Consider the following 16441-nt stretch of genomic DNA (forward strand, 5'->3'; position numbering starts at 1 on the left):
TATTTTCAGCACAAACCTGTGGCCTGAGGCACAACTATAAATATATATATATATACACACACACACACACACACACACACACACTTGCACCTTTTATAGTTCAAAGAGAAGTTTTTCAAGCCTTCTAGCGTAACTTTAGGCCCAATGAATATTTGACAGTGCGGTTCTGTGTATTAAAGAGTCTCAGAACGTCGATAAGGACTTTCTTATTCGGTTGCAAGCTGTTGAAAGTCCAGCTGTTTCAAATTCCTTGCTTACAAAGTTGCAGATAAACAAGTCGGCGAATAGTAACGCGGTCGGTTACTTGCGTTTAGCAAATCAGACGAGTTTTGTTTCAACGTTGCTCTTCATGTCACTACACTCGATTTCGTTTGCAGACTCAAAGACAACAAATCGGCGTCGTCTCTTGCAGTCGACAGCAGTACGTGTGAAATGATAAAAGCCGCTTGACTTGATTAATCAGTGGTGGCTTAAGGCCCCGGGTTTTATCAGGGTTCAAGCCCAAGCACTGACGAGCTGCCACTGTCGAACGCTTGAGCAAGGCCCTCGACTCTCTCTGCAGGCACTGTATCATGGCTGACCCTGCCCCTCATCCTCAATCTCCAAAGTTGGGATATTTTACTGTGTTGTAATGTATATTATGGCAAAATAAGAGCTTTATTAATGCCATTAATCAGACCAGAGAGGCTCATTGGAATTACAAGTCTCTGAAAGTCTGAGGAAACACTTTCGTCTCCTTGAGATGCCTTGAACCATTAAGGCTTTCGCGATTCCTTGATTCAGTCGTGGACGTGTGGAAGCTCCGAGTACATAACGCTACCCTACAAGGCCTGTATTATCAAAGTAGATGTGGCTGCTAGGCCTGTTGGCCTTCATCCTCTCTGAGTGTAGGAAGGAGTGCAAATTAGGGAGAAACTTGAGAGAACTTGTGGTGGCCAGTTTGTGGCAGAACCAACCAGACTGTTTGAGAAGAAGATTCAGTTTGAGCCACTGAGATGTTCTCGGCCTACCACTCGACAAACCCGACTGTCCAAACCTGAGATCCTTTTTACCACTGAGTCGGGATGAAGTGAAGATAAAAGATAAGTGAATGAATTATTTGAGTTTAAGTGAATCTGGAGTGTCAGAACTCGTCCAGTTGAACTCCGTCTTTGCATCGAAATGTTCTTGCTGTTTCATCTCATGTATCTTATTACTCATCTGTTGAAGGCTTTGGTTACTGAATATATGAGTGTTATGTTTCCACAGTTTAGAAATCAATAACTAAACGCCCGTGTTGATTTTAACTGATCCGCTCTGTTATACCGGTCCACAAAAGCTGCCCAGTTCCACCCAAACCAAACAATTGTTGTTGGAGATGCGATGGGTTATCACGGGCCATGCTATCTGCAGCTGGACACAGCAGGACAAGAGGCCCGTTTAATTAGGCCTGCTGCTCTTCTCCGGTGCGAAAAAGGCTCTCGGGCCGCTTTGATTCCCCCCGTCGCTCGCCCAGCAGGAAGTGCCTGGTGATAATTGACCTAGGATTTCCTTGTTAACCAGCCACAGACTGGCAGGATTAAAGTGATAGAGATCTCAAGACGAAAGTGGCAAGCTAAGGGGATAAGGGGAGGAGTTGTCGTTGGTGGAAGTAGAGAAAATGGAGAGCGGGTGAGGTGGAGGATGGAGGGGTGCGGTGGGGGGAACGAAGCAGCTATTTACCACTCTCAAGAAACCAGAGGAGGAAATAGCAATAACAGGTCCTGCCGTGAGTTGTAGCTCCCACTTATCTCAGCCATTTCAGCTTGGCTGATCAAAGATTGGCTTCCATCCGAATAACCTGGGTTCTAGGCTGAGTGCATGCTGCCATGCTGGAGGTTTTTTTTTTTTTTTTCTTGGCAAATTATCACTTTTTCCCTCTACTTTCCACTGCCTCACTCTCTGATGCTGTGTTACTGTTTGCAGAAGGCTAAAGAGATAATCTCTCTTTCATTCGGACAATTATACACGACAAAATAGACGTGCATTCGCAAATGGTGCGGTCTTCGACGGCTTTGTGCAGACCGGGTCATGAGCACCAATAAAAAAAAAACATTACCATAAAAAGAAAGTGAGAGAGAAAGAGAGATGCACAGTAGGCTTGACTAGTCATGGGGATTCCAGTACAACTCATCCATTATTACCATACATCTCCATTCGATTTTACACACCACACACACACAGGGTTTTCACAAAAGCCTCAACCCTGTGTCCTTAACCCTAATGTCCGTGTCCTTAAGCCGGTCAGCTACTGTCGTCGTCGTCGGCGTCGATAAGTTTCATATCAATGACGCTTTCTATAGTAAGCGCTGGGGTTTGTACGGCAGAAGCTCCGCGAAACGTAGCCGTCGATACGGTGAAGCTGTGTATGGAAGTGTGAGGGCTTTGCTGCAGTCAAGCTGAAGAGTTCAGTTTAAGACCTCAGGATGGAGACGTTTGGACTTTCTGGTTTCTTCATAACATGATGGACAGATGGAAGGAAGGAAGTTGTGTTTGTTTTGTTTCAGCTGTTGACACATTGAGGTATTGGGTTTCCTTTGTTTGAGCCCTGATTCATTTTCCTCTAACAGATTGTCCCTTAGTAGTGAAAAAGCAACGTAGTCCTGTAAGAGGGAGACGAGCTGACGTTCCGATATCCTTCCCCTTAGCGTTTATTATCCTGCAGTGATATTAATAAACGTGTGTCACGTGGGTTTAAGGGTCGATCAGAGTGTTGGACAGGTTTTTTTTTATTTATTTATTTTTTTTTTTAAATAGTGAAAGTCAACAACAGAACTAGAAAATGTACCATATATCTTATGCGATTGTTGTCATGGCAACGTTTCAGGGGCCGTTATCTCATTTTGCTCTTCTCTGTCTTAATTAAAACGATTCCATGAGCTGAAAATGATTCCATTCTTTGGAAGAAAAAAAAAAAAAAACTTTCATGTGTTATTTATGCTTCTTTTCATGGTTGGAAAAACAGAAGACTTTTTGCTTGTTGTTTTTATTTATTTATTTATTTATTTTGGATGGATGGTTGGTTCGTTGGTTGTTTGTTTTTTTTTTCTACAAATGTCCCTATTTAAAAACAAAAAAAAAGCTGTATTTTGTTGGCTGTAATCGTATTTGTTTGTCTTGTTCTGGCTACGGTGATGTGTAGTATATTTGTTCGAGGTTGTGTTTTGCAGCTAAGAACCTTAAGGCAACCTTAAAGCTAACCATGTGACCCATAAAAAAAATAAAAAACAATAATAAATAAATAAAGAATGTTGAATAAGAGTAAAACATTACTGTCCACACAGGAATTTCTCTCGGAGCACATGCGCTTGACCCTAATCGCCGTCCAGCTCCGTGACCTCTGCATGGTCGGGGTCGTCTCATGAAGGCTGAAGCGGAGTGTTAGCGTAGCTTTGTGCTCCAGACCGAGCTGTGTGTCTGCTCTGTGTGCAGTCGACTCCTAAAATGTCTAATTAGATCCGTCAGATCGTAATTCCTTCTGTACACAGTGTTTAGGCTGGTGGGGTACACAGAGCGCTAAAAGAGCAAACTGAATCAAAAACAAGAAAACCTCCACATGATCCAAGGCGACGGATATCACTTTATCGTCTTCGTACGTCGGTGGGTTTTTAAGCGTTTTTTTTTTTTGTTTGTTTTTTTTTTAAGCAGAACATTTCAGATCGTTATTGTTCTAGGAGCTTCTACTACGTATCGCTCTGTTACTAGTGTAACGTTAACCCTGTTCTCTATTCTGATTGGTCAGAAGGTGATGATGCAAGTCTATAACAGCAGCTCGGACCGTAAATCTGGCTGCAAAGTTTATACACGCATTTCTTATGATCTGGGGAGATTTTCAGGGATCTCCAGGATTCGTCCCAAAGTTTAAATTACTATTGTTTCAGAAACAGTTTGTTTAGCTTGTGGTAGCTCATTGGTTATATATTAATATATCATGACCGGAAAGGCATGAGTTTGAATCCCAGGTCCACCAAGCTGCCACTCCTGGACCCCTGAGCAAGGCCCTAAACCCCCATTGCTCAGCCGTATAAAGGAGATAAATGTAAGTCGCTCTGGATAAGGGCAATTGTGACAAATGCCCTAAATGTAAATGCCATTACTGCTACCTTTTTCACCACACTTGTGTTTACCTGCGGTTCAAATCAGGCAGAATTATGTAATGACAGACGCCACGTTTCGTCAAAGGCTCTCAGAGCTTCAAAATCTAACACCGCGTTTATCCGTCAACATGGTTTTAAAGTCAGAATACAGGAATAAAAAGAAGAAGAAAAAAGCCTTTAAGCACAATATCCCACTTTGACAGAAACTTCACCTGAGCGCTCAGGGGCTGTTATCAAGGCCCACGTCTGCAGGTCCTGAATCTAAACCCTGCTGTAAGACTTCAATATGTGAGTATTAACACGCTTCAGGGTGCTTGACTTCTGCTTCCAGAATTGCTTCCAAGCGGCGAGGGTGGAGGAGCAAGACCGCGTGTTAGAGATTTGCCGTTCTCTCGGACCAAAGTAAATACGATAGGCAGGGCGAGGCAATCATATAAATGCACATATGTTCCTCTATCGGAAAACACAGGAGTCTAGATTAAGATTTTGTCACGAGTGAAATCATGGCTGGTTAATTGAATCGTGCTGCAGATAAAGTCCTCGAGTCGAGCGCGTTCTCTCCCAGTGGCTTAGCTCTGATTATCAAGTTCAACGCAGTTGCACACGACCTCTCGTTCTACCTTCCCAGAGATCTGAGTCCTACAAAGCCCAGGAGGAGAAAGAGAGAGCAGCGGATGAACCGTACTCATTATTAAGGAAGATCCAGAGGTTCAGTCTGTTTGTTCGTTCAGATGGTGGAGAGCATCAGCAGTGTTAATCACTCACACAGGAGACGTTCTGTACGACCACACGGTTCAGCTCTCCTCCATGCTTTCTGAGCTCAGGTTACTGTCTCTGTGGAGTTTTACACCTTCTTCCACTGGGTGATGGTTTCCTCAGGGTTCTGTATGTTCCTCATACCCATGTCTGCCAGGTTCCTGCAGAAACGAGGCTCGAGATGTTCATATGAGCTTCTGATTCATTGTTACTACAACTTCTCACCGATGTTCCTTTTATATACAGAACACAGATCGTTTTTGAATCTCGTGTCAGAAGGTGATTAATGATGACATCGTTGCTTTGGTGAAAACGTCTCCAAGGAACATTTATGGAAGGAGTCTCCAGTCTCCGGTGGTCATGATGGTGGTCTGTTTTTAATGCATGATATTGGATGCTATATCTGGAACTATATTCATTTCATTCTTTCTTTCTCTGTTTTGTTTGTTTCTTTCTTTTTGATCATTTATTTCTAGGTGAATTTTATTATTTATTATACTTAAATTTTCTGTGTGCCCTGTGATGGGTTGGCACTCCGTCCAGGGTGTATCCTGCCTCAATGCCCGATGACGCCTGAGATAGGCACAGGCTCCCCGTGACCCGAGAAGTTCGGATAAGCGGTAGATAATGAATGAATGAATGAATGTATTCTAAAGAAAGTTCTTCCATATAAAATTGTCTGTAGGCCTGTAGATGATTTGATGATGATTACAACTACAAATTTGTAATTTACTTTTTTTTAATTTTTTTTATAGGATTTCTTTGCAAACGGTCTTATTTGATATATCCGTTTGGTTAGATTTGTTTTGATGTTTTATTTTTATTTTTCTGTTCCTGGAAATGTTTCTCGAAGGTGATTCACCTATAAACTAAAACCATGATGCAGACCACTGAGCAAGTGTGTAGTTTAAGCTAAAGTCTTTCTGTCTGGGGGGAAAACTCTGTCGTACAGTTCCACATAAGAACGTAGAGATGGAGCCGTTTCTTCTGACTTGTATTTAATCGCCACATAAAACCGTTTTATGAGCAATAAAAATCCAATTAGTCGTGTTTTCTTCAGTGTTACTCGACACACGTAGATAAGATCAGAGGAAACGCTGGGATAGAGGATGAGGGAAGGCGAGCCCTGCCCTGCTAGCCCAAGTGGCTTTAAGACCAGTCTCAGGAGGAGAGGGAAGAGGTCATGGCCTGCGACGACCGGTGCTCTACAGCCGATAGATTAGCGCAACACGCCGGCTGATGATGAGCCGAGAAATCAGAACCACCTGCGTGCTCTGAGCCAACCTGAGGCAGAGGGCAGAGGTGCTTATTTGTTTTTGCTAAATTAATGGAGCCTAATTAATTCCATTGCGTCATTACAGAGGTGGAGCACAGAGGGCACAGGAATGTTGCCAATCAATCTCTGGAGAATGCAGAAGATGCCTGAGCGAGGCGGTTGATAAAGATCTGTAGCGCTAACCAAGAGCAGACCTGCAAACTCCTGCAAAGAAGTTGAAGTTCTACCAAAGTCATTACTGAGCATGATTACAGGGGAAAAAATTAAATTTGTAGGCCACGGTAACCGAGAGCAGACGTACCAGGACACATTCACTAAAATCAGGTTGCAGATGAAGAGATCACACTTTTTTTTTTGGTTTTATTAAATATCCCTCAAAAAAAAAAAAGGTGTGGAAGTGTGAGATTTTGTAACCGCTATAAATTTGGTCTCTGGTCGTGAAAGGCTAGCTCGGCATCTACGTTAGCATGAACTAGCTCGTTTGCTAGAACCCAGGCGAGTGTCGAGAGAACAGCTGGACGAGGAAAGGCTTGAGCTCCGGGCTTCACCGGTGATTTAGATGACAGTTAAAGGAGGCAAAAAAGGCAAACGTGTTCATTATAGTTTTCTCCACTTCCCTATAGCTCCCCGAGGAGCAGTCCATGAAAGGCAGGAGAGAAACCAGAGGCCGTGGTTCTTCTTCTTCAAAACATATTAGCAGAGGCGCGACGATGAGAGGACGACTAAGTCTTCTTTCCTGGCCTCCATGTCCTCGACCCCTAGTAAGGAGGTCGCGCTTCTTTTCCTTTCTTTTTTTTTTCTTCCTGTCTCATCTCAAACATTTATATTCTTCAGTTCTCCCTAAGCACAACTTTTTTATTTTCCCTCTGTCTTGCTAAAAAATGGCAGTGGAGGCTTGCTCGGTTGTAAAAGGAGCGATTACGGAGCCTCCGTTCTGAGCCTAATTGGATCAAGCTGACTCGCAGAGCGCCGAACAAGATGTCGCTTGTCTCACTGTTGAGAGAAGAAACAATTGAAGTTGTTTCGTAATTAAGTGCGATGCAAAACTAAAAAAAAAAAAATGCTGCAGGCTGTCATTAGCAAAGAATTACTAATTATTATCCATGTGAATGTATGACACGAGGAAGTAAGTACATTTTCATACATGAGTGTTTTTAAAAATGAATTGTTAATTATTTACTTAAATTTTGTAATAAATAAATAAATAAATAAATAAATAAAATGTATATATACACACACACACACACACACACACAAATACACAAAAAATAAGTAGATTTCTTTTGTATTATAAATAAAACAAATTTAAATCACATTTTTCATAAATTATTTTTGTTTTTTTAATTTAATTATTTTTTTCTGTATTAAATAAACAATCTTTTTTTCTGGATGGTCACATGCTATATTTGTCTCTAAGAAATATTCACAATAAAATACACAGATAAATTAATTAAACTCATTTGCATCTAACGTTTTCCGAGGCGTCGTACCGTTTATTATAACTGAACAATAGAACCATCCGAGCGTAATTTAGTGGCCTACTGTTGCTGAGTTACTCTCTCAGGCCAGCTAACATTAAAATCCTATTATTGCTGAAAATATTATTGTTTGCTTTGCTGGGGAACGATATTTTCCCCCGTACGTGTGGTGCGATAACGTGAGTGATGTATCACCGTATCATCGTTAATCAGATCTTATATCAAGATACACGGATTCCAAGCACCTTAAATGCTAGCGCGATTTGTCCGGCTCTGCGATAACGTACCGCCAACGCACCTGTAATCCGCTCTCGAGTAACACGTGACCCGTCAATCCGAGCTCGCACGTCATTAACCTGTCACCGAGGACCCTCAGAAGGCATCGTTTTACCGCCGCGTCCCGCTCGGTACCCGAGATAACAACCTCCTCCCTTAATATGCGAGGGCCGGCGTTAGCACGCTAGCCCGATGAAGCGAAATCATTTATCAAAAGCTTATTTTAAAGCTCCATGAATGTCAGCTTGTGTTGCTGCACTTAATTGAAATGTAGTCAGCCAACACCTGAAATATATCGTTCTCCAGCTGGCTGCGAGCGGCATGTTTTATAGCGATGCTCACAGCACCTGTTTAATATTAGCGAGCGCCCCCTTACAATATTTTTTACATTCCTTACGTCGCACTGGCTTTGATTTATTCCCAGGGAGGTCAAGCAGAGATAAAAATGCTTTATTCACGCTCATTTAAACGTTGTGTTGCTGATATTTAGATCGCAGGCCTCAGCTCAGTCCAGGCAGCAATTCCCTCCTTTTTTTTTTCTTTTTATATTTTTTTTATTACTCTAAAAGTCTTTAAATGAAGAAAAGGTGTGACGACGACGTTCCCGTAGCGGTTTGCGGAAGCTCGCGAGAGGACGGTCATCTGTGAGCGATTCGGGTTGGAGGAGGGAGGAAAGAATGACAGCGGAGTTCAAAACGGTACGGCTAGCAGGCCGCAGCTGCACCGGGTGAATCGTTAGCATGACTTGCTAGTCACTTTACCACAGGTTTAATATTAGCTTTTTTAAGTCTGTCCTGACACAAAAAGAAAGAGAGAGAAAATGAGCAATTTTATGGGGTTTATTTCCCCAAACCTTGACTCTATGTAGCAGCGGTGTGTGTGTGTGTGTGTGTGTGTGTGTGTGTGTGTGTGTGTGTGTGTGTGTGTGTGTGTGTGTGTGTGTGTGTGTGTGTGTGTGTGAGAAAAGCTGTCACTAGCAAGCAACCTGCTTGCATAAACTTTGTTGTCTGTTGTTTTTTTTCTTCATTATCCGCCCTTCCCCCCCTCAGTCAACCTCAGCATAACCCCGGGCTCCTGAACTCGCTTGTACATTTTAGTCCCCGATGATAAACCAACATCTGCAGAACTTACAAGTGCTTTACCCCGAGTTAATTGAGTAAATTGAAGCAAGCTGCGGCGCAGTAGTGATCTATGAGTCCCGGTCCGGGGCCCAGAAGGGAGACAACAGATTTACTGCGAAGACAGTGGGCGGCCTTTTGTTCAGGCGCTGGTTCATGGGAAGTTTGAGGTCAGGCTGGATTAAAATATCTCCACGAACAAATGGAGTAATTTGAGTATCGTACACTGAGAGCTGTGCCAGTTTCCACCAGCCATCCAGGTGTGATTTATTTTATTTTAAGCGCTTTTTTTTTTTTTTTTTTTGCCCATCCCCCACCCCCCTGTTTCTCTTTTCTGTATTTCTGTTATTCAGGATTTATAGGTAAGGTCCTATTAACAGGTCCTTTAGTTATGCTCGATGTGTGTGTGTGTGTATGTGTGTGTGAGAGAGAGAGAGAGAGATCCATAGCAGGGATAAATAAATAGCAGCGGGGGATCGACTCTACAAGGGGAAGCACTCGAGTGATTTCCTCCTGTGCTCCTGCCCTCAGGGGTCGTCAGCGCTAACGTGGTATTCATCTCAAACTACAGGGAAAAGCGGGAGAGGGGGAAAGAGCCAGCGTGTGTTTGTGTGTCGCGGGATTCCTGTCCTCGCCGACGTGGCCAGCCGGTCCACTTGTGCAGTGATTGCGTTAAATTGAGCATGCAGACCCGCTGCTCAGAGGAGCTATAAAACACCAGAATGTCGAGGCGAGCCACAGCGACTGAGCGAGTAACTCATTCTTCTCTGTACCCGGTCAAGCGCTTCCACGAAATCACACTTTATTATTTTTAGCATTTAAAAAAAACAAAAAAAGAAAAACAGGTCTCTTCGGCTGCCTTTAGCACACAGTTAGCAAATACACGAAACGTGATAAGCCGCTAGCATGGATGCTAATTAAAGAGCATTCAAATGAAGAAAGTAAGAGTTATTTTGAATACTTTCAGCATACAACTCGTAACAGAGTCATACTCTCGAAGGAAAAACGAGAGAATGAGAATTTTCTAGAAGGTGCATCATGGTCACAATTTTTTTTATTGTTCATGCGATTTTAATTTGAATTAGGAATATTTATTAAATACTTCTTAGGGTTATGTAACTGGACCTAAAATGTCCATTTTAATTTATAATATTTATTGGAGGATTGATGGAAAAGAGACTACGGTTTTAAAATGTGTTTTGTGTCTATTTTAAGGGAAAAGTGCAGCTCTCGTGAAACTGCAGTTTTCTTCATGCTGTTGATATTTTACTCATTAAACCGTGTTCAGGAAATGTGCATGTTTTTTTTGTTTTTTTTTAATCCATCAGTTCGCTCTCTCTGCATCATCAAGCGTCAAATCATGTCTAAGATTTATACCTTCATTTCCATTCTTTGGCAAAACATTTAGTCGTTTATAGCCTCGGGAGTGTTTTATACGCTATGTAAATTTTCTGGAGTATTTCACGAACAGCTTCACTCAACAGTTTTCCTGGAAACTCTCGATCACACTCTGGAGCGTCTATAAAAAGTGCTCACTTTGTGTTAAAAGAAAAAATATCAGGACATAAATCTCCGGCAGAATTATCTAATATGAGACAACACTTCATGTTTATGTATCTCGCCAGTGCGCGAGAGCTAAATCCAGGCCACATGCTGTAGATTCTTTTGCACCGTGGCTAAGGCTGGTCAGAAGGAAAACAGCATCATGGTACGATCTAGTGACGTTAAACGTTCGATCCCGGTGGTGTTCGTGTATGAAAACTGTACATCATCCCTGCTTCGTTAACCTACATTTAAGAAAAGAAAAGAAAAAAAAAAAAGAAGCAGCCTACACCGCTGTTGGACGTGACGTCTCTGCATCACACACCAGCTCCTAAGCGCTCTAATAAGGTTTTATGAAACATATGCTATCCTTGCAGAAGATCATTTAGCTGTTATGTTCATCATTTGGCGCTCTTCCCAGCCCGGCTTTATTAGTCATCTCCTTCGGCACGCGCGATCTGTAGAAGCAGGCACGGCTCCTGCGGCGTTAGCGCCATGCTAATAAACACCGTAGGAGACGATGGCTTAGATAATTAACTCGGTCTGATCAGTGGCTTATCAGACCTCCTGTGCGCTCTTCTCTTTAGATTTATTTGCTTGACATTCACGTTGCGTCCCAGTGCCAGGGGATCGAGGCTTCAAGCTAAATAATCAACCTATATGTGGAATATTATTACTCGATGATCCTGATATTGAACAGGAAATAAAATAATTTTTTCTCACTACAGCCACGGGACCCGATCCCTCAAGCACCTCTAGTATTTATTCTGGGAGAGATGTGTGTTTCATGTGAAACTATTACGTTTGTACCAGAGAGCTATTTGATCCTGAACATTTCTAGTTCTTACATGAAACTTTTGCGGTGAAAAATAAAACTACGATAATAACGATCCGATGCCGATATCCTCTCTAGAAAATGATGAATAATCATGAACTTTTAGGTGAAAATCGAATCATTTCCTAATGTTATAGCTAACATTTCAAATTTATTCCTTTATTTAAATTCTATGTTTAAGAAGTCAGTTATTTGCTGCTAACAGCTCGTCCAAAAACAGCTTGTGTCTGTCTTTTATTCCTGTCGATTTGACCAATTATTAAAATATTTTGTTCTTTTGGTTAAAGATCATCTGATGCTTTATCAAACAAACAAACAGCCAGCCAAAAAAAAAAAAAAAGCCACTTATCTTGTCACGGAGAAATGACAAAAGCTGAAGTTCTTTTTTTCACCTTGTGTATCAACTACACAATGCAGTAATTACAGGTCATTAATGGTACGTACTTCACATAGTGACAAACAGGGTTTTGACATGGACCTGAAGGGTAAAATATATATATATATATATACAGTATAAATAATATTCAAAACTCCAGTTGAGTTCTTTACAGATGTGCCTAGTAAGTACTGTATATAACAATATTGTAATCCCTAAAATTTTACATCTCTACACACGTTTTTTTGCAGATTTTCATAATAAAATCTTACCTTATTTTCATTTAATGATGATCGATAGCATTTGCACTAATTTGGCTTCTAAGAAAGTCGTATGTATTTGCAGGATTAACTGCTACAAAAAAAAAACTAAAACGCACTCTTGGTTTTCACGTTCAGTAAAGAATGGCATCATTTATTTCAGAGCTATTGTTCCTATAGAGAGATCAGAGATCGTTAGCCGTCACCCATAAAGCGCGAAGCTTGAACTTTGGAAATTTGGGATAAAGTTATTGCTGCACTGTAGAAATTGTTTAACTTCCCTTAGGGCTAGCGCATAATCGAAACGGGTCTAACAACAGCGTATCTATCGTATACGTTCATTTGTTTAGCTTTGTTTCAAGGCTTTGACAGTCGTATATAGTTTTAGTGTGATGTTTGTTCTAAACTTCTTCTAGACATGTGACGAAGTCAAGTGTACGTGTTAAAACTGATTAACTGTTAGTTAGTTAGTTAGTTAGTTAGTTAGTTAGTTGTTACACTAAACTGAACTGAACTCTTGGACAAACTGACCATTTTTCACTGTTAGAGTTGAAACGCAGCAGTTTAAAGTGCAGAGAATTCAAACATTTTTTTTAATAGAATTTCTTATCCGCTTGGGAAAATGATTTCCCACTTTTGTATAAATGATTACTCAGACAGGAGAAAGACAGTGACTGTGGAGCAAGTGCCGATCCCGGAGACTCCTTCTACAGTGTACGTGGGAAATAAACGTCTTCGCTCTGTTCTCTTTACAGTAATGGAGTTTTTTATCCCAGCATTTCGAATGAACAACGGTTTGCCTATGAGACCGAGTGTGTTTATAAATCCGTGTTGTGACTTACTGATGTCTGTAGCGTACTTGTAGTCACTGTGTCTTTATTGACTGCAGTAGCAGGGAGTCAGTGTAGAGTAAAAATAATACTCAAGGTGCTCAGGATGACATCGGCATTTTTGGTTGTTTAAGTAGTTCTGTACATAAGGCATTGTGGCCATGCTTGAAATTGTACTTTCTCAAAGATGAGTCATTTTTTTTTTGCATGTAGTTCTCCATGAACCGTGACTAATCACCGGTCTGTAAAGAACCGTACGTCATGTAGGGTGAAGCCGAGGCCGAGATCTGCTGCTACTTTACAAATCCACTTTTTCTTTCTGAAATCGTGGCGGAGAGAGGGAGGGGAGGACCAGCAGGCCGAGCTCGTTTTCCGCTTGATGGGTTAGCTGCGGAGAATGTGCCTCGACGAGGTAAATGATTAAGGGGGCTAGGGAGGGAGTGCAAGAGAAAAACCTTTGCTGCTCTGCCATTATGTACTTCAAAGGTCCGTTCGAGCAGGTTAAATGAAAAGCAAATGTGTTGCCCTGCCGCGCGAATACCTCGAATGTTTTAGCAGGTGCAAGCAATGAGGGAGGTGGGCAGTGATGGAGATATGGCTGCACCTTGCTTTAGAGAGAGAGAGAGAGAGAGAGAGAGAGCTCATCAGTGTGGGAGGCAAAACTCCAGCCTGCTCCAGAGAGGGTACAGCGAGGTCAGGTGAGCGAAGGTCATGGAGGCCAGGAAGTATTAAAAGTAGCACAGGTATTTTTATTGCACTTTTGGGCAATAAAACAGTGGCTGGCATTGAAGTGTTTGAGAAATGAGAAAAAATAACTAAAAAGTCAAGCTTAAACCTTCATAATGTCATGATGCAACTAAACAAAGTCGGGAACCTTTCTAAGAAAATAACCAACATCGAGGCCGCTCGTATTTTACGTACTTTCCTAATAACTGCATTTTTATCCATTTGTTGTTATGTTTAATGCTCTGGAAGTAAACAGAGCTGTTCTTCAATACTTTAGAACTATTTTGTTCTGATATACTCAATAGGATATGGGGATTTGGGTCTCCAAATGAACTCCTTACATATAAAAATAATATCTAGCCTGTTCGGGAAATACGTACATCTTATTTATTTTTTTGGGCCAATTGAATCAATCATTAACCGTCAATGAATAATGAAGCGATCGTTAATAAATCCGAGTGTCATTTTGTACCGCGAGGTTATACCAGGTTAGCGCCGACGACCCCAGAGGGCAGGAGCACAGGAGGAAATCACTTAAGCAACTTCTCTTGGAAATAGCAAGTGCAGGAACATATGCAGTAGAAATGAATAACCATGCAGAAGTTTTAGTGTTTTGGGAGTTCTGCACTGCGTCTCTGTGGTTTTATCACAAGTTGCCAATAGTTGGCACTGTTTCCTAGATCAGGCATCAACCCGCTCATACACTGGAGCCCATGCCAGCACTGAGTGAGGCCTCCAGGTCAATAATAGGATGTGAGATCTTTTTTTTTAAAGTCAGTTCATTTGCACACAAGTGAATCATATGAACCGTATCCCCCGGGGTTATGTATGCAGTTACTTACACACAATCCTTACCTGGAAAAATTATTTCTTTGTTCATTTTTTTTTCCTTGTGAAAAAAATTGCATGTGTTTTACACACGAGTAAAATGTGGTCCTGCATTTTTTTATTTTTTTATTGTTTTTTTTACTTATCATCACGTGTTTACATGTGATGCGCTTTCTGTTGTTCATGTGATCTGTACAACCGCATCATTGCCCGGAATGGGAACGAAATAAAAAAAAACCTAGAATTTAAGTGTCACGTAAAAATAAAAATCTGAAGAAAAAAAGACATGAAATTAAATAGAATAAACAGAGCAGAATATAATAAGTGAATATAAATGGTGCTAATAATAGTAGTAATAATAATAATAATTAATAATAATCATAATAATTGATCATTTAATTGAATCAGAAGTGAAACATTAAAATAAAAATTAATATTAACTAAAATAAAACACAGTAAAAGTTATACGAGGAAATAGTTCATTTTTATTCAGGTGGCTTTCAAACATTTCATGTGTTCACTGTGTGTATGTGTGTGTGTGTGTGTGTGTGTGTGTGTGTGTGTGTGTGTGTGTGTGTGTGTGTGTGCATTATCTTGTGCATTATAACTGAATGGTGTGTGATCTGTAGGAAAGGTGAAGTGTGTAAAAAAGCCCTGGATGAGTTTCACGTCTGTATTGACTGGTGGAGCTGCTACGCCTTTTCTCTCATAGGTTATCAGTGTGTGTGTGTGCTGGGAATGAGCGTCATGCTGGATCTGATGGCGAGTGGATTAACCCGTCGCTGCCTGATTTTCATACCCATTACCGCAGACCTGACCTTTGCCCTCGAACACTTCACCTTCTATGTGATTGAGATTAAACTTCCAGCATGGAGCGGTTTGTCCCTGGCGTTCTCTCGGCATCTCGGCACATCCTCGCTTTTGCTGTTGTTGACGTTTAAGTCTGGCTGCCATTTGCATATCCGTATTAGAGGTTGCCAGGTGCTGTTAAATCCCCTTGACATTTTCTCCAGACATCCTGCACTCCCTGCTCGCTGACATTCTCTCAGAGCGTGTTGTGGATTTAACGTACCTTTTTGGTATTTTGGAAATCACAGAGGCTTCCTGAAGACTTCGGCCAGCCCTGAAACCCTTTTTAGAAGTCACTCGTGCTGCTTGTAGTTAGGAGCATCCGTTACTGTAGCCGATAATGCTTGTGGGTGGATCCTGTCCAGATTTATTTTATTATATACTATTCAAAATGTACAATACATCTATTTATCAACACCGCATTTGATTGACATGCTCCATGCTAGGTTTGTTGCTATCTTTTTAGCAAAATAGCAAAAAAATGGCTGACAGTACTAGCTACATTAATTCACCCAAGCTAGCGTTACGACGTTCCAAGCTTGCTGAAGCTGTAGAGTAAACAGAATGGGATTAGGGTTAGGGTTAACTCAAACCCTAACCCTAGCCTCAAAAACATGGAATCCTACATCTCTAGCAGAATATACAAGACCGATCAAAAGTGTTGTCCACTGGAATATTGTCGGCCATCTTGAAAAATTGTCATTCAGCACCATTCCTGGTAGCCCAACCGTTTATCTGCTACATAACTAAAATCGTGAATGCCGAGTGTCCATCATTCTACACTTTTTTTTGTGTGTCAGGATTTTTGAAGTGCACTACTTTGTTGAATCGGGACGTTTTCATCCTCTAATTCGTTAAAAGTATGTAAACGACGACTCTAATAAAAATCGATTTATAAAATCGACTAATAAAACGATTTTCTAATAACGGAACACTTTTATTCCTTACTTAACTAAACATTTCGCTCTTTATTTATTCATGGATTTTAAACCCGAGCTTCTCGAGCAATAAGACGGAAGAAATAACTACTCAATGGCTCGTCGGATGGTCGCGACAAATTAGAGGAGATACCGATAGCACGTAATTTTTTCTGACATTTATTCGATCCGCAATCGTTCCGACCTTAATTGCGGCTGATGGGTGTCGGTTATCCTTCGAAAAATATGTCAATAAATA

At 41.2% G+C, this 16441-nt stretch overlaps 1 long non-coding RNA gene across 4 annotated transcripts in view; it reads left to right on the plus strand.

Annotated features, from left to right (window-relative positions):
* Positions 1 to 16441, plus strand: part of LOC113655258 — a 70591-nt gene that overhangs the window by 38112 nt on the left and 16038 nt on the right. Inside the window, exons 4-5 of one of the 4 annotated variants that reach the window (XR_003443661.2) lie at positions 6771 to 6908; positions 7036 to 7368. The exons of 2 other annotated variants lie outside the window; for them this stretch is intronic. This is a non-coding gene — a long non-coding RNA (uncharacterized LOC113655258). Of the gene's footprint in view, positions 1 to 6770; positions 7369 to 16441 lie in introns of those variants that run through there. One more of the 4 variants, XR_003443660.2, reaches the window with a different exon arrangement.

The sequence above is a fragment of the Tachysurus fulvidraco genome, chromosome 4 (genome assembly GCF_022655615.1).
Source record: "Tachysurus fulvidraco isolate hzauxx_2018 chromosome 4, HZAU_PFXX_2.0, whole genome shotgun sequence".
Lineage (NCBI taxonomy): Eukaryota > Metazoa > Chordata > Actinopteri > Siluriformes > Bagridae > Tachysurus > Tachysurus fulvidraco.